Source organism: Protopterus annectens, chromosome 12.part0, assembly GCF_019279795.1.
Source record: "Protopterus annectens isolate FY-2018-M chromosome 12.part0, PAN1.0, whole genome shotgun sequence".
In the NCBI taxonomy this organism is placed as follows: Eukaryota; Metazoa; Chordata; order Ceratodontiformes; family Protopteridae; genus Protopterus; species Protopterus annectens.
In genome coordinates this window covers 1,270,975,805-1,271,000,185 of record NC_056746.1, presented here as the reverse complement: position 1 = coordinate 1,271,000,185, position 24,381 = coordinate 1,270,975,805, and positions in this window count along the sequence as shown.

Below are 24,381 nucleotides of genomic sequence, written 5' to 3'. Positions count from 1 at the left end.
CTAGCTTTCCTCAAAACCTCCCTTGAGTATCCCTTATCCAGGAGTCTATGCTCCACCTCCAGCAAATATTGATCTTCTGATCCATTATTCAAGCTGTTCTGAAAAACACGTTGAAACTCCTCAAAGGGTAAAGCATCCATGAGATGAGAGGGATGCATGATAGAGGCATGCAAGAAATTATTGACAGCTGTAGGCTTCCTGCAGGTCTAAATTGTACCCTTTGACTATCATCCACAAAAAAACACAGGTCCAAAAAATGAATGACCTCAAGTTCAGTTTGATAACTGAAATTTAAACCATGGGAATTTCTATTCAAATGCTAGAAGAATTCCATAAAATCATTTGTGATACCTCTACAAATAAAAAATAAATCATCAATAAACCGCTTGTAGATAACCACCCTATTCTTGAAATATTTGGTCAAATAAAATAAGTTGTCTTTCAAATTCCCTCCATATATAGTATGGCATATGAAGGGGCATATGCAGCACCCATTGCTGTACCCCACTTCTGTAAATAAATTTTGGCATCAAAGGAGAAACATTTATGAAAGAGACAAAACTCCAATAACTCAAGAATATAACATATTCATGGACCTTGTCCCAAAATCCTTCCAACAGCTTCAAGACCCCCAGCTAAATTAATGTTGGTATAAAGGGATGATACATCCAATCCATGGTGACCCAAAAATAGTTCCTTTGCCATTTTAACCCCTCAATACTTTGACATAACTCCTAACCATTTTAATATGTGCTGGAACACTCTTAGAAATTGCATTAACACTCAATCCAAAAAAAAAAAAAACATTTTGTATATAAGACCCAATTCAAGAAATAATGGGTCTACCCGGAGGGTTTCGTCTATCTTTGTGAATCTTTGGGATGGAAAAACATTGATGTTCTAGGTCTTTCAGTAAACAATTTCTTAATATATATAATGTCATGAAGAAACCTAACCTTCACCCTTTCTCTAATAGTTCTAACAATTCAGAATTAAATTGGGTAGCTAGACTATAAGACAGACATTTATAATCTTCCTGTACATTTAGCAGATCCAAGAACATTTTTCTATATTGTGCCTGACTCATTGCTACCCAATTATCCCCTTTATCAGCTTCTTTAAGCAAAAATGAATTTGCCTTTCCACGCAAGGTCTTAAGTGCAACCCATTCTTCTTTACATAAATTAAATGCAGTACATTTTAATTTTCTATATTATAAAACAACATATTTTCAAATAAACAAATTATTTGACACATTTTTGGAGGAAAAAATACATTTGAACTGCAAGGGAGTGAAGGAAGTTTAAAGCGGCCATAGTTGTGTTATATTTTCTAACATTAGAATCAACATCACATGTTTCTTCATCATCATCAGAATTATTACAATAATCATAAACAGACATGTTCATCAATGAATCATCCAACTCCACCCCTAAATTACAAGACTCACTATCCTTATTTGCAAAAAATATTTTATATGCAATTTGTGACAAAATTTGCTTGCTTCAATTAACAAACTTGCAAGTGTGGGAGTTCTAGTTGTTGCAGACTTTGCTCCCTTTAGGAAAACATTCTTTCAACAACAGACAAATCAAATTCAGTCACATTAATAATGTTCAAACTTTCATGTTCACATACAAGTCCCAAACTGTCCAACACCAATGTTACTTGAACTGGAACAACAGCATTAGAAATATGTCCCCTTATGCTTTCTTCTATTACCATTTCCCCAACTACTTTGCTGTGATCGTTGTTGTCCTTCTGATTGGCTGTTGCATTCAGATGACCAAGGCTCGGGGATGCTCTCAAAAGATGCACTTTTCTTGGAACCAGTCATGATGGGCACTTTTTAAGAGGGAATGTATTTCATTGAATAATTGTTAATTGTTTAATGAATAAGTGTAATAATGGAGTGTATTTAAGGCTGCTGGTTTTTGCACAATTTGAAGATAGAAGGATGATTTTTGCTTTGGATATGACAGTAGACAGTAATAATATTTGCTTGATTATTAATGACAATTTGAAAATTTTACAAGGAAATAGAGAACTAGTCAATATAGTGGGAGACAAGCCAAAGTTCATATATAAGAATTGTTACAACTTGAAAAATTTATTACAGAAAAGTAGTAGTAAAGATGAAATGTATAATCAGGTTCCCCCTAGTAAACCCCTTGGAATGTTTAAGTGTGGACAGTGTAATGTATGTCCGTTCATTCATGTAAGACATTCTATTATGTTATCAAATCCTTCATATACCATCACTTTAAATGGAAAATGCAATTGTTCAATGAAAGGGGTGATTTGGATTTGTTTATGTTTAGGCTGTCCAGCTTTTAATATTGGAATGACTACTAGAAAGTTGTTTGAAAGAATAAAAGAACATCAGTATTAAATTAAGAAGAAAGATATGAAAAGTGCTTTGTACAAGCACGCTTTAAAAGGTTCCAACTACAAAAAGTTTCTATTGTCAATAGTTGAAAAGGGACAGATCGATTTAAGAGGTGGGGACTTAAAAATATTCTCAAACAAAAAGAGGCTTATTGGCAAATTAAACTGGCAGCAGAAAACCCCCCAGGGCTCAATGACACAGTGAATATTAAATGTTTTTTTAAAAAACAGGACAGAATATGTAAACAAAAGATATTAACAGAGATGCTTAATGGATTTTATTGAATTAATTGAATAATAGTTTTATAATTAGATGCAATTAGGATGTAATTACTTAAGTATGGTGGAATTATTAGGTGTTTGTATTCTGATGAAGTCTTGTGTGATGAAAGCGGCTAATAAACTGAGTGGATGCTATTTCAGTAGTAAAGTTTCCTTGCTGGGTTATTATATGAGGTTTTGTGTTTTCGAGTATTGAGGATTTCCTTGTGGTTGGTTCTGGTTTTGTTTACTTGAGAATGTATTGATATGAATTAAGTCCCATGCCCATCTTTTACATGAAAACTAAGTGGTATTAATTTAGCCCCATCCCTGTCACTCAAAAATATTTTGTTATGAGGTATACTGCAGTGCAACTACAGTTATCTCAACTGTTATAAATCCACAGAATGGGAAATGTTTTATCAATGAACTTTTCCCAAGGATTTAGCAGCATGACTTAAACATTACCCCCCTTTCCATGGCAAATTCCCTGTCAAACCACTTTACTGTGTAACTACATCTAAATCAACTTTAGAATACTGCATGGGAGAAATTATTTTATCACATCAGTTTTTTTCACAGTTTTAATACTTTAAGTTCAGCCTTTACCCCCCTCCTCCCACAAAAAAAAAAGATGACTGTTGTGAAGCATTTTACTAATTCAACATCAACCTTATCAACTGTCAGGAAGAAAAAAACAGTAATTGTATTTTTTTAGCTTTTAGGCAATGCAAGATGTATGCTGCCTTCCATTATTCTTAAAGCTGTTGTTGCAGAATGGACAAACAGCATGTATTAGTACTTACATTTGTTTAAGCCTATATCATTAGTTCTATACCTTTCTTTGTTTTATTGTTAGGCAGTACTGTTAATACTTAAGATCACTCTGGCTAAGCATTGTGATCTGTAAACTCTGTGAATGCATCTTTCTGAGGGTTTTACTGCAAAAAAAATCATTAATCTGAGATGTAAAAACTGCCTGTTTCTTTTTTTGTCTGAATATTTGTATTAAGATTTACAAATGAATAGCAAAAAGTAACATTACAATATATATATATATATATATATATATATATATATATATATATATATATATATTGCAAAGATACATAAGAAAAACAATTTAGGGATAAATAATAACTGTTTCCAAGGTGTCTACTAAAGTTAAAAGGTTGAGAAATTCAAATAATTTATGACATTGTCTTTCACTTCTAATTATTTAATGTCTGCTTGTTTAACAGATGCTTTTGTACACAAATTATAAGAAGTGGTGGTTCTAGTTGTTCTTTCCTTGATTGATAATATCTGTAGATGGCAAACTTAGGTTGCAATGTGGGAGAATTCTTTTATTGATGGAGTTGATACACTTTTCCAATTGTTGGTGATCACTTTGCTTGCAATTGATAAGAGACACAAAAGAAGAGAGTGATTTATTTTTGGCACATAAAAGAATTGGGGTATTAAATAAAATTAATGATTTATTTAACATAAAATTGTCACTGAATACACCCTGTAAAAAAAAAAATGACATTGTTCCAAAATGGTTTAACTATAACACATTCATAAATCATATGTTGCTAATCTGCTTTAATAATCAATTTACATCTCCAGCATCCAATTTTCTTTTTGGACCCTAATTCTATTTTATGAGCTGTAATGAATGCTTTATGCATACATTTCCAAGAAAATACTTTCCATTTTAAGGATAATATCATTTTTGTTTTCATTTTCACTTGGGTAATAGGTTTTATAGTTTTAAAATAGTCCTGATAATTTTCTTTGCAGTATTCTGTTTTAATTGTAATCATCTTATAGATTTTAGATAGAAGTCCATTTTCTATAATATTTTGATGCATCAATATAGTTAAAAGTTCTATACATTTTGGAACTTTTTTGATGGTTGCATTGAATTTACTCACTTTTCTATTATCTACAGTTTTGAATATCTAACCACATTTCATTATTTAAGTTAAAAATTTAAAAAATAAAATCTAAAGAATGTAACTTTTCTTTATCCATTAACTGATACCAGTATATTAGATTTTTTCCCTTTAAGTGTAGTCATTGTGGTTGGATTGAATGTGTTTATATTGTTTTGTGTATATGCTATAGGACATGTTAAGAATAGCCAGGCTTTATATTCTGAACTTTGTACACAAAATTTCTAAAGTTGATTAATATCATGGAGATACAAGATATATTTATTAATAGATTTTGATTTCCCAAAATATATTTTCATAACAAAAGAAAGTTATTAATAGTTACCTTAATATGATGTGTGTATATTAGATGGTTGGATTTAAAACAAATATTCTCTTGTGAGTCTTTCCTGTTAGCTGTGTAATTGTTATTTGCACAAAAAATAATTGTCTTTATTAACAGTTGATGAGGAATATAATTCTATATCAGCTAATCATATTCCCCCATAATACCAACTTCATAAATGATGATTAAGGGCCAATCTAACGCTGTTGGGATGCCAAAAAAATCTAAGCATTAAATAATTTAATTTGCTTATATATAGATTATGGGAAGAGCTAATTATTCTTTTATATATGCATGGCACAGTGGTACAGCAGTAGCATTGTCACCTCACAGCAAGAGGTTCTCCAGTTCAGTTCTCATCTCTGGTGCCTTCTGTGTGGATCCTGCATGTCCTCCCTGCATTTGTGTGGGTTTCTTCTGGGTACTCCACTTTCCTCCCATGTTACAAAGACGTGCGTTTGGAGTGTTTCTCACTGGGCCTGCACTGAAAAATGGCTTTGTTCCAAGTGGGACATTCCCAGTAAATATATAATATTTTTGGTAGTATTATCAATTTTATTATTAAAAGTCTCTCTTCTAATATGAATAGGAATTTGTTCCATTTATTAATAAGATTTTTAACATTATCTAGACTATTACTATTATTTTTATTTATTACAACTTTAATGTTTTTAGTTAAAATTATTCCTAAATATTTTATTTTATCATCTTTAACTATATATTTAGAAAATCCTTTTTCCATATCAGGTATATTTGAATTTATACATAACATTTTTGTTTTATCTTCATTAAATTTAAAACTAGATTTAGAATGAAAATTGCAATAGCCTCAAAAAGAGAACTGAGATCATTTTTATTATCATTCAATGTCAACAGACTATCATCTGCAAACAAAAGTATTTTTGAATTTACATTGTGATTGATTTGTACTCCTTTAATTTCTTGAGATGATCTTGTGTAATTCACAAATGGTTCCATAATCAAAGTAAATGGCAAAGGTGACAATGGAAAGCCTTGATTTGTTCCTTTAGTAATCAAAATTGATTGCAAAACATAAAAACCTATTTTCATATAAGCAAAGGAATTATCATAAAGAATTTTTATAATTTGCAGAAGAAAACCCATTGAGAAATTACATTCTCCCAAAACCAACAAAAGATAGTTACAAACACTGTGTCAAAAGCAATGTTAATGTCTAGGCTTACTAAAGTTAAATTATCCGTTGTATTATTAGTATAATCAATTATAGTTAATATTCTTTTGATATTATATTTCTGTGTCTGCTTGTTTTTGAAATGCATACTTGTATGTTGTGTGATTCTTCTGCACCAAAGCTTGTGAGTTGGGGGTATCTTTCATATCATTTTTTTCTCAATATAATACATTTAATGGGCAGTTCATCTTAAGACTGGCCAAATATTTTTCAAGTATCCTATGAATTTACCAGTCCAACCATATATTTTATGTGACCTTGTGCCTGAAGATATTATTTTTATACTGTCCAGCTCTGCAATATATTTACTTCTTACTCGATTTATTTCATACAGGAGTCTGTTTATTACAATTATTAACTGGAGATCTTTTCTCTTACTTTTCTATTTTTATGTATCCTTTGCTGACAGGGTTAGTCCCACTAGAGTAGCATCCTCTTCTCAGGGGAGACCAGAGGTGGTATATATATCTACACATGTGCACACACATGCTAAGATGCACACACATACACACAAGCGTGCAAACACACATACAACATATACACAAGCATGCACACACACACACACACACACACACACACACACACACACACACACACACACACACACACACACACACACACACACACACACACACACACACACACACACACACACACACACACACACACACACACACACACACACACACACACACACACACACACACGACTAGGAAAAATATGGCCAGTGTATCAGGGAAATTCGCTACTCTTTTTGATATGTACCATGGGATCTTTTACATCCACCTGAGCTGCCACCAAATGAAGCAGATGGGGCCTTGGTTTAATATCTCGTCTGAAGGACTACTAAACTGAAGGAAAACTTTAGCTCATGTCCTTATGTCAACTTGTTTACATTACAAGTAATGCCTGCTGTCTGATTAATTTATGTGTTAATATCTTTTGGCATGTTCCATCCTTTTCCCTCTACCACAGTATGTGAGGAGCTGCATTGCTTCCTGTCTTTCTCTGTAAATCACTCATCTTGTCCATTACGTGGCACAGATTCATTTAACTTGTACTCTTTTTTTCTAACAGGACTATCACTTTGAATATAGACAGGTGTGTCACCCTAGGGAAAAAAAAACATTTCTGCTGCAAGGCAACTACAGATGTATCTGCTGGAAGAAAACTGCAGATTAAGAGCTGCTTTGCCCTTGGACTTCACTCATTGCAAAATTATTTTTGGTAATCTTCTCTATTTGTTTATCTTCGTTTCTGTTTTGACTTACTATATGAGTAGCATTTTATTAGTAAATACATTTAAAATCTGTGTTAAGAGTTTCATGGCAATGTCTTCATTACTGTAAGACAGTATGTTAATACTTAAAAGCAGACCTAGCATATCTAGGTGGTTATTGAGTGTGCAGTTAATACTTAGCATACCTGCTAACTACCATGATGTGTTAAATCTGCTAATACATTTTTATGAGCATCTACTGTATTATAATCATTATTTTAATTATTCAGCCTACCTCTATTTCTGTGATGTGTACATGCATATCCACTGACTATTTTGTGCTCAGAGGGGAAGGGCATTGGATCCACACTCCCCCCTATGCTTTTCCTATCTACCTTGCATTCCATATGTTATACTACTTTTAAGCACCTCTCCAGACTTTGTTGATGGTAAATTGAATTTATGCAGTTCATCTAAGTATCTTATTCTTTCTAATACTTCAAAGTGGATTTTCCATTCACGGCATAATGAGGAAAAGGTGGTCAATACAACAATCCTGTTAGGACAGGTATGGGGACAGATGCAAGCGCAAAAGCTGATCCGATCTATAGACATGAGGTAGAAGTCTTCAAGAAAAAAAAAGACTCCAATTTTGACCACCATGCAAGTCAGCAGTTTCTCTATTGCTAACCCTGCCTCACCTCCTAACCATCAGTCTCAATATGCGATAGATCATCGTAATACATTTATACTGCTGGCAGATCTCTCTAAACAAATAACTACAGATTTCATCAGGACAGATCCCATGCCAAAGAATCAGGATTGTTTGGAACAAGAACAGACTAAGCAGCCTTAGTTAAAGTCATTGGATTTGTGACAGGGGATCCATCACAAAAATGAAGCTGAGATTTCCTTTGTAATTCGGGTGTATATTAAAATACCAAAACCTCACTTATGCGAATACCTAAACACCAACACATAAATAGTGAACTGCGAGAACACCAAATGTCCTGAAGTGCGAAATTCGAAAAATCGAATTCCCATAGTTGGCTCTTATCAGGTATAGCTCCCTAACGTAAATGTGCAATAGTTACTGACCTTAGGGTTAAGGTGCTAGTTAAGGTAAGTGCATATATAGTAATACATGCAACCTACAGTTTAGGGTTAGAAGTAAGGTTACGTTAAGTGTATATATAGTAATGGTTCCCTATCAGAAGCCTGAAACACTATAAGCCTGAAAATCAAAATCCTGAAACCAAAAGCCTGAAAATTCAAAATCCCGAAAACCCAAAATCCTGAAACTCAAAATCCGGAAAACACAAATAATGCTAATATGTCACTATAAAGACACTAATATCTACCAACTGACCCTGACCCTAACCCTAACCCTAAGGTCCGTCACAATCGCACACTCACCTGACCCGCGCCCTAACCCTAACTCACTTAAACTACCCCTAACCCCAATATTTGTCACTATTGCATACATGCCTAACCTGCGCCCTAACCCTAACTCACTTAAACCGCCACTGACCCTAACATAAAACTAACCGCACACTTACCTGAACCCAACACATGACCTAACACCACAGGGCTAACAATAGCAAAGCCACAATGATGTCAGCATGTCCATTTTGTGTTTTCAGGATTTTGAGTTTCAGGATTTTGGGTTTTCGGGATTTTGAATTTTCAGGCTTTTGGTTTCAGGATTTTGATTTTCAGGCTTATAGTGTTTCAGGCTTCTGATAGGGAACCATAGTAATATAGTTGTGTAGGTGAATATATATGTAAATTACACTTTTCCTGTAGTTGGGTGTTGTTTGTTTATAGTTAGATATATTTGTGTGTAGTGAATGTTTGATTAGGATATGGGATATAAGGGTGAAGTGTAGCTATGGGGAAGTGTGGATTATTTATTTTGTTTGGGTAGGTAGTACGTAGCGGGCGGTTTGGGTTGGCCAACTATGGGAATTCGGTATTTCAAAATTTGCACTTCAGGATGTTCTGTGTTCTCACGGTTCGTTATTTATATGTCGGCGTTTAGGTATTCGCGTAAGTGAGGTTTTGGTATTGTAATATAGACCCTTGTAATTCAACATCTATAGGGGCTGTAATCTAAGACTTACTTTTTCACCATGAAATGTCTAGTTAATGAGTGAGTCATTAATGCCCAGTACTGGGTCTAGAAGATGGTTGCTGTTGATGTGATACCCTGACCCCATTTGCAAAAATGGGAAAGAGGGCTTATGGATGGATAGATGAATGACTGGATTAGGTTCTTTGGGTCTTTTCTGGACAACAGTTATGGAGATTTATTTTGTTGCGCATGCCATGTTTTGTATCTAGGCTTATTGTTAATGCTGGGATTTGTAAAAATTAGATATTTGGCTAGTCATTGACTTAGCACATTTTACCCAGGCCAGGTCCCACCTCTGACCCCTAAGGGTGCTCCCAGAGGTAAACTTAACTCACCAAAAAATGAATGTGAATGTGCCTTAAAGATGTACAAGAAAGTTTGGGACCCTTGGGAGTTCAATAATAAGATCTTCACATTTTTGATCAAGATTATACTATTCAGGAGCACCACAGTACCAACAGTGCATATGTGCAAATAAACAGATATGCATTGAAGGATAAAACATTTATATGGAAACTGGACAGTGGAGAATTTTATATTTTGGTTTGGCCTCTTTCCCAATAAGAACTATTACCTATTAGTCTTAATGACATGCAGATTGAATGTGAAAATAGGGCAATTCATTGGTGTCATTATTTGCAATTATTGAACCTCAGCCAAGGAACATCTAATGATGAAGGCAGGTTAGCCGAGGTCATAGGTTGGGACCTCTGACATCAGTCCACCAGGCCAAACTTCCTATAAATCTTATACAGAGCTTTGAACAATTACAGTACTACAGCATTTGAAAGTGACCAGCAAAACTGGATCATTTTATTAAATACTCAAACTGAGCCCATGGAGTGTCAGCTCTCAGTCATAACAAGTTCCTATTTTTACATCCATACTCATTTCTTCACCCATTAAAAAAAAAAATCCAACTTGGTCACCTAAAACATTTGCTGGAGAAATCCAGAGGATGGTGTGATGGTTGCTTTTTGAGATATGGAGAAATGGTGGTTAATTGTTGACATCTAATATGGTCTCGTTCAGTGGCCTATCAGAGACACAATTGCCCGACTGATAGTTCTCAGATTTTGGATATTAGGAATTCTAATGCAAAAAACAGACCCTATCTCTGCAAAAGAAAAATGGCTGTTACAGATGCTGATCACCATATCAGCAATTATCTTAATTACTTTCTTTCACTTTATACAAGACTGAACTTTTTATTAAGTACAGAAGTTTAGGGAAGACCTTTGGATCATGTGCTGTACTTTGAAGAAATCTAGATCAGCAAGAAAGACTTGAAGGGAATGTTCATGAGACCAGCAATATGAAGGGTCTTCCAGTGGTTTCGGATTACCAGAATAGATGGTACAGAGCCTCTTCAACAACTCTATAATACCTGGTGCCTAGGCTCAGGGAACTGCTGGAGATGTGGTAACGTAAGTGCAGGTAACAGTCACATAGCTTGGGAAAGCTCTATGGTTAACCTCATCTGAGGTAAACGCAAGAAAGAAGGTCATAGAGATGGACATTTATTCTGCAAGGAATAGGGTTAGAGGAGGGAGGCTGGTGTGAAAAGGAGAAGGTCTACCCATGGCAACATCAGTGGAACAACAGGTGGCACACTCACCTTTGGTGCAAAAAGCTGTGAATTCTATTGCTACACCAGGTAGATGGAGTGCAGATACGGCAGTACAGCACAAAGGGGATGCTGCACTCTTAAGTGTGTCATCCTTTGGGTGAGACACTAACCTGCAGTCCCATCTACCTGGGTTGTAGTGAAGGTTCATATAAATGATCCCATGAAACCTATCAAAAAGAACATAAATAGCACCATTTACATATATACAAACTGTACATATTTAGAGGCACATATATTCCCACATTTCTATTTCTTACTATATAATTTTTTTTATCACATCGTCATTGTTATTTTTCCATAACTGACCCCTATTCTGTCTTTCACAATGATAATCTAATTTTTCACAATATATATATATATATATATATATATATATATATATATATATATATATACCAAAATCTATTTCTAATTAAGCAAAATATAATTCAGTGTTTAATTTCAAATAACGCATATTACATACATTTGTATCTACCCTTCTGATATATTCCTTCCTATTATTCCTATAATATCCATACATAATCATTTTTATGTATATATTATTTGTCATAAATATTCTCAAAAAATGTTTCTTTACTCAAGTTTTTTCCAGAGATTCATGATCCTTTTTCATTTAAAAAAAAAAAAACATGCTCTCTTCCTCTCCACAAAATAAGAACACTGTTTCAACTTTCGTTTTATAAGGTATATCCCCCTTTACTGGTACTTTACGTATTACCAGTCTCCATAGGAAATCCTGATACTCTACTGTCTTGGTATAACACTTTTCCCTTACTGTAATGGCTTTAATCCCTTTTCTGGTGAATTTTCCAATTGATTTACATAAAAATATTGTTTTATTACACTATTATACATCAACCATTCTGTATATCACCATTATCTTTTATTTTCTACATTAGTAATTTTTCTTAATAATTTTTAATGTCTTTATTCACATATTTTTTTCATTATTATCATCTCGCAGAATATTTTGTACTTAAATTAAAAATTCCCACTATTAAATTTTCATTCTCCTCCTTCACCCGCGTTAATATTATATACAAGTTTAAAGAAGCAGAATAAACAATAGGATTTAGTAATTCCAATCCACCTTCATCTTCACTCATATACAACACATCTCTTTTCACTGGGTTTAATTTTACATCCTATAGAAAGAAAAAAAAAAAACAATTGCACAATTCCCTTTTCACATTTTATGAACATTTGACATATCTGCTGCCTTTCCCATTAGTACTGAATTTACCAAATAAACCTTTTTCCTGAATGGTAATATGTATGTCCTCAACAGAAGACATGTTTCACTTCTATTATCAAACCCTCTCATTTCATCATAACTACATTGTTTTCCCCAAATTTTATTCCTAGCAAAGACACATCATTCACTGAAAAATACACACAACAAACTTCCACTACATCACCCAAACCCTTGCTTTTATCTTTATCCCTGTTCATTCCCATTTACTTTAAACATCCAATCATACAAATCATCAATTCCCTCACTCGTATTTTGCTCTTATCAAGTAAAACTATGTCATCTGCATATGTCAAAAGCAAATATTGCCACCTCCTTTTGCATCACATATCTGGCATTTTCATTTTATAAGCTATTTCACTCGCTATCACATTATTCACCAGTGCAAACAATATCCCACTCATGGGACATCCTTGTCTCATACCACCCTTAATGCATATTTCTTTGATCAGCCATCCATTCACAGACACTCTCACTTTGCTACTCTGATATATTCTGACAAACACGCTCTTCTAATTTGATTACCTATTCCATAAGCATCATGTACAATGAAATGCCTTGTTAATATCACTTATCAAGTTTCATATCCTCCCTTTTACATACCACCTTTCACAATTTCTCTCATAACCAGTAACAATTCTTGATATTCCTTCTCCTTTATACCACCTCTACTTTCTTTTATAACATCCCTCATCCTTTCTTTTATTCTCCTCTGTGTTATTCCCATATGTTTTTACTAATCTGTGTTGTTTATCATGACGGGTTGTTTTATTTCATTCCTCTCATCTTTCTTCAATATAAATTTAATATCCCACTGTATAACAAAAACAAAACCTTCATCAACCATTCGTTCAGTAGATTTACAGTGTGCCCTCTTTGCCAATCCATTAACTTCTTGCACAGTCCATACCCTGTACCATCTGGGCCTGATACTGAATCATTTACTTTCTTAAGAAACTCATCAAATTCACTAATAGTAATTTATTTTTCAAATTCTTCCTTAACTCATTTTGGAAATGTCTTTACTTAGCTTTCTCTCGTATTTTCCTTCCTGATACTTATATATCTTTCCACATGCTGTACTACCTAAATGATAATTTGTTCATGTTCCCTTTTACCTCCTTTTTTACATTTCTAATTTCTCTCATTTTTTACATTTTTCAGTATCCTCCTTCACTTCTCTGCCTAATTATACAGATACCTCATCCCTTCTCTCATGCAATTAATATCTCTGACAATACAGTAATGCCTTAATGTTTTCTTGATGTATTTTATATATTTCTTTTATCCATAATATAATACTATCTTGTATTATTCTCCAAATTCTCTAAATAGTTCTATAAATTTCCCCATACGTCACTTTCTCTTCCTTTCTTATACAATTCTGCTACTGAAAAAAACATTATTTTATCCCTTTTTTAAACTCGGTCTACCACTCAGACCAGTTTTTATAGAAATCCTTAGGTTCATAAGTAAATAGGAATGTACTAGACTAAAGAGCACAAGGGCCTTTATAAGCCTACCCACGCAGTCCAATCCAATTGTTTCCCTATGTATCATGGATGTTTATTAAGAGGGGTTTTGTTAGTTAGGAAGTTTCTAGAGGTTATGTGTGTGTAGGAGTATTATATTAGTTTAGGCATTACTGTCTGCCTCTGTTTCTCACAGACTTTGGGTCAGACTCAGGATGAATTTCCAATGTCCCATCCATTGATCAAGGTTATACATAAATAGAGTTAGGGATGAATTCTGCTTCACACAGATGGGGATCCTGCTCCAGAGCATTGGGATCCTCTGAGACACATATCTGTTTCTCCAACATGTCTTATTTATATCACAAGTACATTTTAAGCTCTTGGATCTAGTGGTTCTGATGCTGTTCATTTCGCAGATGTACAAAAGGTTCATCAGAACTACATCCAATAATTCCTTGTCTGCCTGGCATATTGCATCTCAGTAACCCATAGGAAACAGACTGTAGAGATAGGGTTTTAAGTTGATCCATATAGGACAATGTGTTTATACACTGGATTCTCCTGGTAAGGAACCTTTCTGGGCATTTCAACTGTTGCATACGTCTGGTCAGGTACATGCAGAAGGGGGCATTATACTCAACAATGGGTCTAATAAAGGCGAAATAAAGTGGCAATATGACTTCCTTGGACCTTGACACCATGCCCTTACTTACAAGTTGGGTGACATAGAATGATTTTTGTTACTACCTTGGCCACGTATTGTTCAAATGACAGATTGCTGTCTACATATGTTCCCACATCTCTGACTACAGGTTCAACTCTTAGGGGAGTCTTATATATGAAGTAATTAGCCTATGGGTCGGTTTTCCTGAAAGACACTATAATCCATTTCTTGGCATTGAGTTTTAATTGGTGACTTTATCACCAATCATTTGGCTGTTTTGAAATATCTTGTTAGATGTCTGTATAAGGGCATAATCTATGATACTTTCCAATTTGCAGTCATCTATGAACTTGGCTAGCCAAAGACCTTGACAATAGCCTTTACCTCTGAGAAATAGATGACTAATCGGACCCCTGAGGTACCCCACTGGTGAATGATCTCTTAGTGAAGGTGGTATCACCATTCTTGACTTCCTGGGTCCTATGTGTGGGGCAGTTGACAATCCAGCGAGTTATGTAGAGTCAGAAACAAAAAAGAAACGGCTGCGGGTAAAACCAAGGTGCAAAAAATAGTAAAAATATAAACATGGTGAGCGCTTTCACAACAATCAGTCTGATGAAGCAACTATTGTTGCAAAAGCGCTCACCTCTGTCTTTTACTTTTTGTTTTCATTAAATGTTATCATGTGTTACCTTGGTGCATTGAGTTATGTAGGGTCTATGCTCAGTTTGGTGAGGGTATTGTATCAAATGCCTTAGCCAGGTCCACGTAGGTGACAAACATCAACCTCCCTTCATCTGTTGTCTTGTTGCCCTTCTTAAAGAAGTCCACCAGGTTTAGTAGGCATGGCCTGGCCTCGATAAAGCCAAACATTGTTGGGTCAAGTGCCTGAAGGTTGCCTGTGTCTTTGTTGATTATTTCCATGCTAACTCATTCCATGGCTTTGTATATTACACTAGTGAGACCAAAAGGTCTGTAATTTCCAGGGCTGGCTGATGGTCAACCCCTGTGAAGTGGGTTAATAGTTGCAGTCCTCCATTTTCATGATACAAAGCCAGTTTTGAGGCTATAGCTGAAAAGTGACTGAAGTGTTCCTTATAGGTCATGTTTCAAGCTATTTAGAAGGCATCCTGGGATGTTGTCTGGGCCCATTCAGGCTGTTTTTTTTGGCCTTAGCAAGCACTGCCAGGACCTGTTCCCTGTTAATATTTGGTTGGGTTATACTAGTATGCATTTCATGGGTGATGGCTGCAGAGCAGTGGGGGGTGAACTCTGACTTTGAATTTTTCAGCCAGCATATTTGCTATGTCACTCTGTTTAGTGAAGGTGGTGTCACTGACCACGAGTTCTGCACACAGCTGTGTGCTGCCTTTGAGGTTTTGAACATGGCTGCAGAAGGCCTTGTGGTTGTTTTCAGCCTGTGAGGCTATCTTGACCTTAGAACTTGCTTTGTTGGACTTCATTAGTTTCCTGTTTAGTTTAATTAGATAGCTGCTATCATTATGGGAATTGCTCTTCCTGATTTAATCCATGACTTTTTCTCTTTTGTTATATAGATGTCCATGGTTATACGATCCTTCCATAACTACAACACTTCCCACTCTCCAATTTCACTCCAAAAATGTATTGTTTATTCTTTTTATTCCCTTCCCTATTTTAATATACTTGCTTTTGCCCATGACCTCCATCCATATTACTAAAGGACCAAAGAAGCTGTCAAACTGTATCACCCTCTGCTACACCTATACTTACAAAAATACAAAGTAATCAATTTCAGAACCAAGTCTCCCATCCACTAACTTTTGCTCCTCCCAGCTAATTGACCACATCTTGTCACTTCCTGCATTTTTACATTTTTCCTTCCTTTTATGTCATCCCCTTAAATCATAATTAAAGACCTTTGCAATTCTAATTTTCATGTTACGCACCAGTCTAGTATTTGATAAAACACATTTTCTCTTTCCTTACTACCTATATATGCATATAATGCTATAATCCTATAATCATGTTCTCTTCACCTCACAACCGCAGCAGTTAACCTTCCCACCCTTAAAAATCTTATATTTAGTATCTTCACTGTTTTGCACATGTAATCCTTGATCCTTCTTAATGTCAGTCCCTTCTCCTGTCATCTCTTTCTGCATGAAAACTCTTGCCTCCTTTTTCCCCTCTGTATTTTTTCTAATTCTACACCTTCTACTTCACCTAGTCCACCCTCTCCCTAGTCCCTTGTTATCCTTCCTTGTGTATTCCCTTTTGCCTTATCTTTCAGTGTTTATTTTTTCCACTTGACAATCGATCCAAAGTTTTTACACAACCTGTCATTTAGTTGCACACCTTTATGCTGTAGAGCTTTTCTCCAGACACCAGTTACATTGTATCTTGTTACAAGCATTAATTAAACAAGAAAAGTCTCTACAAAAGAAACACAATTTAGGTTGGCCAGAATATCTAAATGTCCCTCCATGATGAGCCATAAAACTAACGGCTAGATTCTGTAAAGCTCACAAAAGCTATTTGCAGACAACGAAGCATGCCAAAGGAAGACTTCAGTGTACCTGCTGCGGACATGATTTCAGAATACACAATGAAGGCAGCCTGAGTACTTAACTATTCAGAGTAGGATAATTAGGGATTCTGTGCACATCAACCTGACTCCAAACACACATCATGCACACACAATACAATATGTGATAAACAGCCACACCGACTCAATTTCTGAAACCCTGGGCATATGCTTTATAGAACCCAGGGAATTCAAGTGAATACTGTGGATTATGGCAAAATAGCAAAACATCAAAAATATATAAAAATGTAACCTGCTGTTAATGAACTGCAATAAGCTGCAGTGATACAAGCCATAAATGAGGCTGTGGTTGTGTGCCCTAGAAGGCAGCCAGCTAGAGTCAGAGCAAGGATGCAACTAAACTAGTTGTCAGACCAGCAAATAATCGACAGATACTGTATAGACAGACCGCTGGTGCAGGCTGTCTGCAACATGTGTGCCCCACACGTCTGTGCAGACCCTACAAGGAAATCCCATCCCACTTGAAACCAAAGTGTGTCTCAGTCTGCATGTATTTGCATCTGGAAAATTCCAGAGAAGAGACACATGTAAGGATGCTGTGGAATTATTACACATGGCTGCCAGTTGTATCCTGGCAAAATTTCTCAAGGCAATATGCAGCAAGGTGGATGATTGCATACACTTTCCATCCACCCCCATGGGCAGAGATCTGTAATGTACCTATTTTACCGCATCAGTTACTTCCCATATGTACTCAGTACAGTATATTGCACATGCATACCTGTCATGACACCAGTACATCTTGAAGCAGACTGATAAATAAACAGAAAGGGATGGCCACCCATCAACTGCCAAGTTGTGTGTGCAGCAAATGGTAGCATAACAAACATCATAGCAACACACCCTGGAAGTGTTCATGATGCTGCCATTTGGAGGGAAAGTGGACTGAGGGTGGCATTCCAGCAAGGTAAAATACCTGAGGGACTGCTACTGGTTAAGCACAGGAACACAGCTAAGACTGAAGTTAAGGATACCCCTCACAACAATATCCATCCTGACCACATGTGTTTTCACTGTCCACAACAGGTGACTGTGGTTATTTACTTGAGCAGTGTCAAACAAGCCCATGCCATGAACCATCCAACCCTGCACAGAAGGCCTACAATAGAGCATATGCAACAAGAAACACCATAGAGCATGTGTTTGGTGTACTGAAAGCTAGGTGCAGATGTCTTGACACATCTGGTGGTGCACTACAATACACACTCAAAAAGACAACACAGATGATAACAGTGTGTGTTATGCTGCACACCATGCTAACCAGAGCACATGGTGGTCTTCCAGCTGCTGCAGTAAGTAAACTACCCCAACAACACCAGATATCTGAAGAAGACATCCCACATGTATTAAAGGAGCAGCAGGAGGATATGGGGGCAGAAGACACAGGCATGGACAAGTAGGGTGTGACCACAAGTGAAGGCCCAGGCAACATAGCAGTGTCTGACCCACATATCTGAGGCATGACAAGCTACATGTACATGAGTACACAGATTGAACATTGATGTTCAGGTGCTGCCCCACCACAGCAATACAGATTGCATCTAATGGTAAGTATCCACTGGATTACACACTGAGCATTAGCCGTATTACCTTAATCATAACCTATTATAACATGAACATATGCAAATATGTCACAGCAGTGATCATCAATTCAGGGCACAACTGACACAAGTACTGTATGCATACACAGTCAGGTTGCTGTATCACTGCATGGAAAACAGTAAGAGGCACACATCAGTGCCACACATTCCTATTGCTACAATATCATAACATGAAAAAAGAGAAATCACACAAGACATAATGCAGAAATATTAATATCAGAAGACACACATCACAGTAAATTGGTAATTCAATAATATGAGCCCACTGTGTGTACTACACTAAATAAACATCAAATGGCAACAAGACACCACATGGTGGGTAAATCACAAGCTTTATTAAGCACTTTCATCTCTCTATAATACAAAACTTTATAAAACTTGTGATTTACCCCTGCTGTGGTGTCTTGTTGGCATCTGATGCTTGCTTAGCAGACTTCTCCTAGTTGGTACTTGGTTATGTGCACTACACTGTTGGACACACTCTAACACAGTCTTGGGCAACCTCACTAATGCCTCACACCATGTACAGATACATGTTGCTCTGGTTGCTCCACCTTGAAGATAGAAGGGGTGACAACACCTTGTTGAGATGAACGAGCATGACTGCAAGTTGAAGGCCATGTGACTGGTGGGACCACAGCTGATGGTCCTGGAAGTCTCCTTCTATTTTGCAGGAGAGCATCAATTATGATGTCATTTTTCTAGAGGAAGAAGCTGCCACCCCTAGGAAGGTTGACGATCTGAAGGACAATGATATGCACATGATAATATTCCTGTGTGATGCCCATGTATACATTTGATTCTATGAACAGCATATGTCCACTTAAACAGTATGCATTCCTGTACAATGCAAAGGACTGTATAACATTGCCTGTGATAAATACTGACGTAAGATATAAAGTAACAACGCCTCCATACATAATGTCGCTCATCCTTCTCTAACATAGATGACATGAAGGTGGATTTCATTTAGATGCTTTAATACATAGAAACACATCAGGATGTTATTTAGAAACACATCAGGATGGACAGCAGTATCATAAAATACAAACTGGTTAACAGACAGACCTTATATATATAAACATGCTAACATCTAAACAGCGAACTACAAAATGGCAGTCAGGCTCACGTGTGCTCAGTATTTATACACTTTTGCAAGCCCTTGGATAGCTTCTTAAAGGTACATGCACACACATTGATCTACATCCTCCCTCTTAGAAAGATTTATTTGGTTTGCATTTGTCCGTGGTTTTCTTGTGTTACAAATGTATTAGAACTGTATGTCATGTGTATATCAAACTGCTTGTACAGATGTGCGTGTTGAAAATGTATTTGCAGAGTGCTATTTGAAATGTATCCACAGTGTGCCCTATTGGAAGATAACAGAAAATGTACATGCATAGTTGTAACTGTTTAAATGTATATATTTTAACAGTGGAAACTAGGATACAGGAGGTTAACCTCAGTCTATTAAACTTTAGAAAAATATCTGAAATTACATTACTTTATAGGACGCAATAAAGACACTACCCCTCAAGTTTTCAATGAAGCTAGAGGCACAGTCTGTGCTAAGAAGTTTTCTCTATTGTCTTTGGAGTGAACTAATTGCTACTTTTAAAGCATGAAGAAATACAATTGTTTAATCTGAAGAAAAGCCCTTGTCTGTATATCTGTACACTTGGATGGCACGGTGGTACAGCATTAGCATTGTTACCTCATAGCAAGAGGTTCTCTGATACAGTTCTTGGCTGGAGTGCCTTCTGTGTGAAGTCTGCATGTCTTCCCTGCATTCATGTGGGTGTTCTCCAGGTACTCTGGTTTTCTTCTGCATTATGTTAGAAAGATATACGTGTGGAGTATTTCTTCCTGGGTCTCTGCTGAAAATTGGCTTCATTCCAAGTCAGACTTTCCTGGTACACAAATGTTACATAAATAAAATAAAATAAATAAAATATTTTTACAGATAGATGCTAAATGCTGCCAGCTTCTAGCAATGGGGTTTTGGCTTGGGAACTACAAGTCAGATGACCAGAAATTATGTCATTTAGCAAGCTATCCCAGCAGTAATATTTTAGATATTAATCTGAGAAGTCTCTTAGTGAGAGAGAGCATTTTGCATTCTGTCTTGGATCTGACAACAACAAGATCTACTCACTACATCTGCCTTGATCTAATGAAATAAGTTTCTAGGGAATAGTATAACTCTCTTAGATATGGTCAGGAATATAGTAAATCTTAGGTTAGATGTTTTTCTTTATTTGTGTGAGGCTGTACTGCAGTACTATTTTAAATATTTCCTGTGGTTTTGAACTCTGATGTCACTATGAATATATATTTAGTATTGTCTTGTTCTTTTATTTTTAAACATATTTAAACCTTTCATTGTGGCTGATGTGTGTAAAGATATTTAAGTTTTGAGAGTACCTGCATATTTATTTAGTGACACTGTGTGGGTCATTCCTAATACCCTTGCTCTTGGTCAAACTGCCATTTGTATTTATTAAAAACCCTATACACAATCAGTTCAAATCGCTCCTAAATGAACACCTTATCAGTCATTGGCTGTGCTCCTGGCACTCGCCAGGTTAATTATTTCTCCCACTTCTATTACTTTTTCCACCTGAACTTGTATCTTTATTACCTGAATTTGTTTTGATATATAATAATTCCCAGTACGTGCATTGTACTGTTTGCTTGCTTTGTATTATCGCTTGTTATTGTACTACAATTGCAGTATACTATTGATTGTATTGTATTCAGGCTTGTTTGTTGTAGTACACTACTGTGCAGCTTTTCTCCCTGGGTCTCCACTGAAAATAGACCCTGACCCAGTCGGACAAACCCAGTTAATAAATGTAATAAATAAATAAATAAAATTAATATTGCACAATAGAATTGGACACCCTTTATTAAGGGCCTTAAAGTAGCTGATAAGGAGTGACTGGTGGCAGTGGAAACTACCTTATAGTCCGGGCAGAAGTGGGCATAACTAGTAAACCTGTGCTAGCCTTCCCCAGGTGTGTGTGTGTGTGTTTGTGTGTGTGTGTGTGTGTGTGTGTGTGTGTGTGTGTGTGTGTGTGTGTGTGTGTAAATCAAACCTCAAAGTGTGTGTGTGTGTGTGTGTGTGTGTGTGTGTGTGTGTGTGTGTGTGTGTGTGTGTGTGTGTGTGTGTGTGTGTGTGTGTGTGTGTGTGTAAATCAAACCTCAAAGTGTGCGTGTATGTGTGTGTGTGTGTGTGTGTGTGTGTGTGTGTGTGTGTGTGTGTGTGTGTGTGTGTGTGTGTTTGTGTGTGTGTGTGTGTGTGTGTAATCAAATCTCAAAGACTGTGTTTGTCAGCTACTTGGGCAGGGACATGAAGCACTGGTTGGACAAAGAGAGTACTGGATGTCTTGGTTTGGTCACTCAGCTGAGATCTCAACTGTATAGCTGTGCCAGTGGGGAGTCCTATTAGAGATCTGGAGAAAGAGTGAGAAACCAGCCTCGGACTGACTGTGGTCTTTGTGTGCTCTTAAGGGAAATTGCACTTGATGCAGAGAGCTGCATCTAGAAATATTGTGTATACCTGTCATCTTCCCAGTGAATGTCCCCCACTGTTGCCAGTGTGAGGATTGAGGCTCCTTGATTACTGGTCCGGTGAGGGGTTGTCACAGGGTTAGTTAAGTAGATGTGGTAAATACTATTCTATTAACTGTGGGTTTGATTCCCATGTTGTTAAGTTGCTTAATTATGTGCATAATATCTATAAGTATGACCTCTGTAGATGTACATGCGTTTTACAACTTCTAATGACATAATTTAACATAGCCACTCTCCTTGTTCATCACAGATGCCTACAGCACCTAGGCCATGGATGACAGTGCACTTTGTAGTTTTCCATTGTACTACATACTGAACCATTATACATTGAAATAAAAACACATACATAACTTCATTAAATCTTTCCTCCTAAGAAAGTATGCAGACGTTTATTTGAGCTAAAAAAAAAGAATGCCTGCCTAACTGCTTACACCTATGTTTTCAGTTATGTGTTGATAGCTGTTATTTCTTTACAATAAAATGTCCAATAATGTTTGCCAGTTTCTGTACTCATCCATTCTCTGTGGGACTTCTAATAAACACCTACTATACCTGTTTTCTAAAGTAAAACCCTTACTGACTGTTAGCTTGGCCTGTAAGGCAACCAGCCAGCATATCTAAATGTTGTTGTGCTGTGGCTTTCAATCCACACAAGGGAAACATATATCTCTGTAACTGTTTTATCTGTTTAATTCTCCCATAGCATTTCCATGCAGAAGCAAATTCCAATACATGATATTAATGTTTATACTGTGCATGGATAAGAATAACCAAGTCTTTGAATTCCTTTGAATATGCTGGTAATCCATAATGCTCTAATAATGTCAGCTTTCTAACAACAGAATTTGTAGATTAATGCCTGTTTGTTTAAGAATAACATGTGCCGGCTGCAAGCTTGGCTTGTAAGGAAACAGGCCAGTATGTCTACATTCTGGTATGCTGTGTGTTAAAATCCAGAGAGGGGACACATATTTAAGATTGTTATCTTGCTTTAATATTCCCATAGCGTTTATTTATAGAAGCATATTCCACTTATTGATATTAACATATATTTTGATAATTGTTCACAAAGAACTCGGTTAATCATCAGATTACTATGAACATATCCATAATCTGTAATGTTTCATTAACATCAGCTATTTAATAGGACGGACATTAAAGCTTGCTAAATACTATTATATTTCTGAGCAATTCTTTGGTTAATACTGTATACTTTCTAAAAGTGCTATCAAGGTCTGTTTTATCATGAAATATTCAATCAATTCAAGAACAACATCATCCTCACATTTTGAGGTAGTGGGATGGGAACAGTTGAAACGCAGGACAGGGATGATGTATGTATTTTCCTAGTGATGTGAACTTTGGCAAGGATTATCATGGTCGTCACACATACCTTACTGTGTCCATTATGTACAGCAACATATATGATTCTGTTCACAGAAGCTCTATGCCACATAACACTGTCCAGCTGCCTGAGGAATGGATGCTCTCCATTACTGTTAATTTTTCTAAACACAGTGCTGACATGAATGTAATTTTCAAACTGTTTAGCTACACAACCAGTACATGTTCATACAGTAAAATCCTAAGCCAAGATCCTTATTAGTAGACCTTCCCCCATCTAGATAATGTCATAAAATTAAGTTCTTTCACTTAACTCAAAACAGTTGTTTTTTAGTTAAGATGTGTTAGCTAGGTAGGTATCTGGATGAAGATTGTGCTTGTAGGGCTGAATCTCATGTCCTGTAGCCTGTGAAAAAAGATTGTAGCACTTGTAGGCAAAAACATCAACTGTATATTGTGGTTATCTAATGTTCTTTAGAAATAAATATTTAGAAACTGTGCTGAAAAGTATATACAACTGTTATTGGAGCAATGCATCACTCATACATTCTTTTTGTTGATTCCAGGTGCAGCGGATCACAGCAGTAGTAGAACCAAGTACATTGAGCAGATAGACCAGCTTGAGGAGCAGCAGAAGGAGAGAGGTATGTTGATCATTGTTTTCTGCTTTATGAAATGAAATACATCTTCTGCTGTTTACAGACCCGTACTGTTCACAATAAAATGTATATTAATTAAAATGCAGAAATATCCATCCTGCATCAGTAAGGTA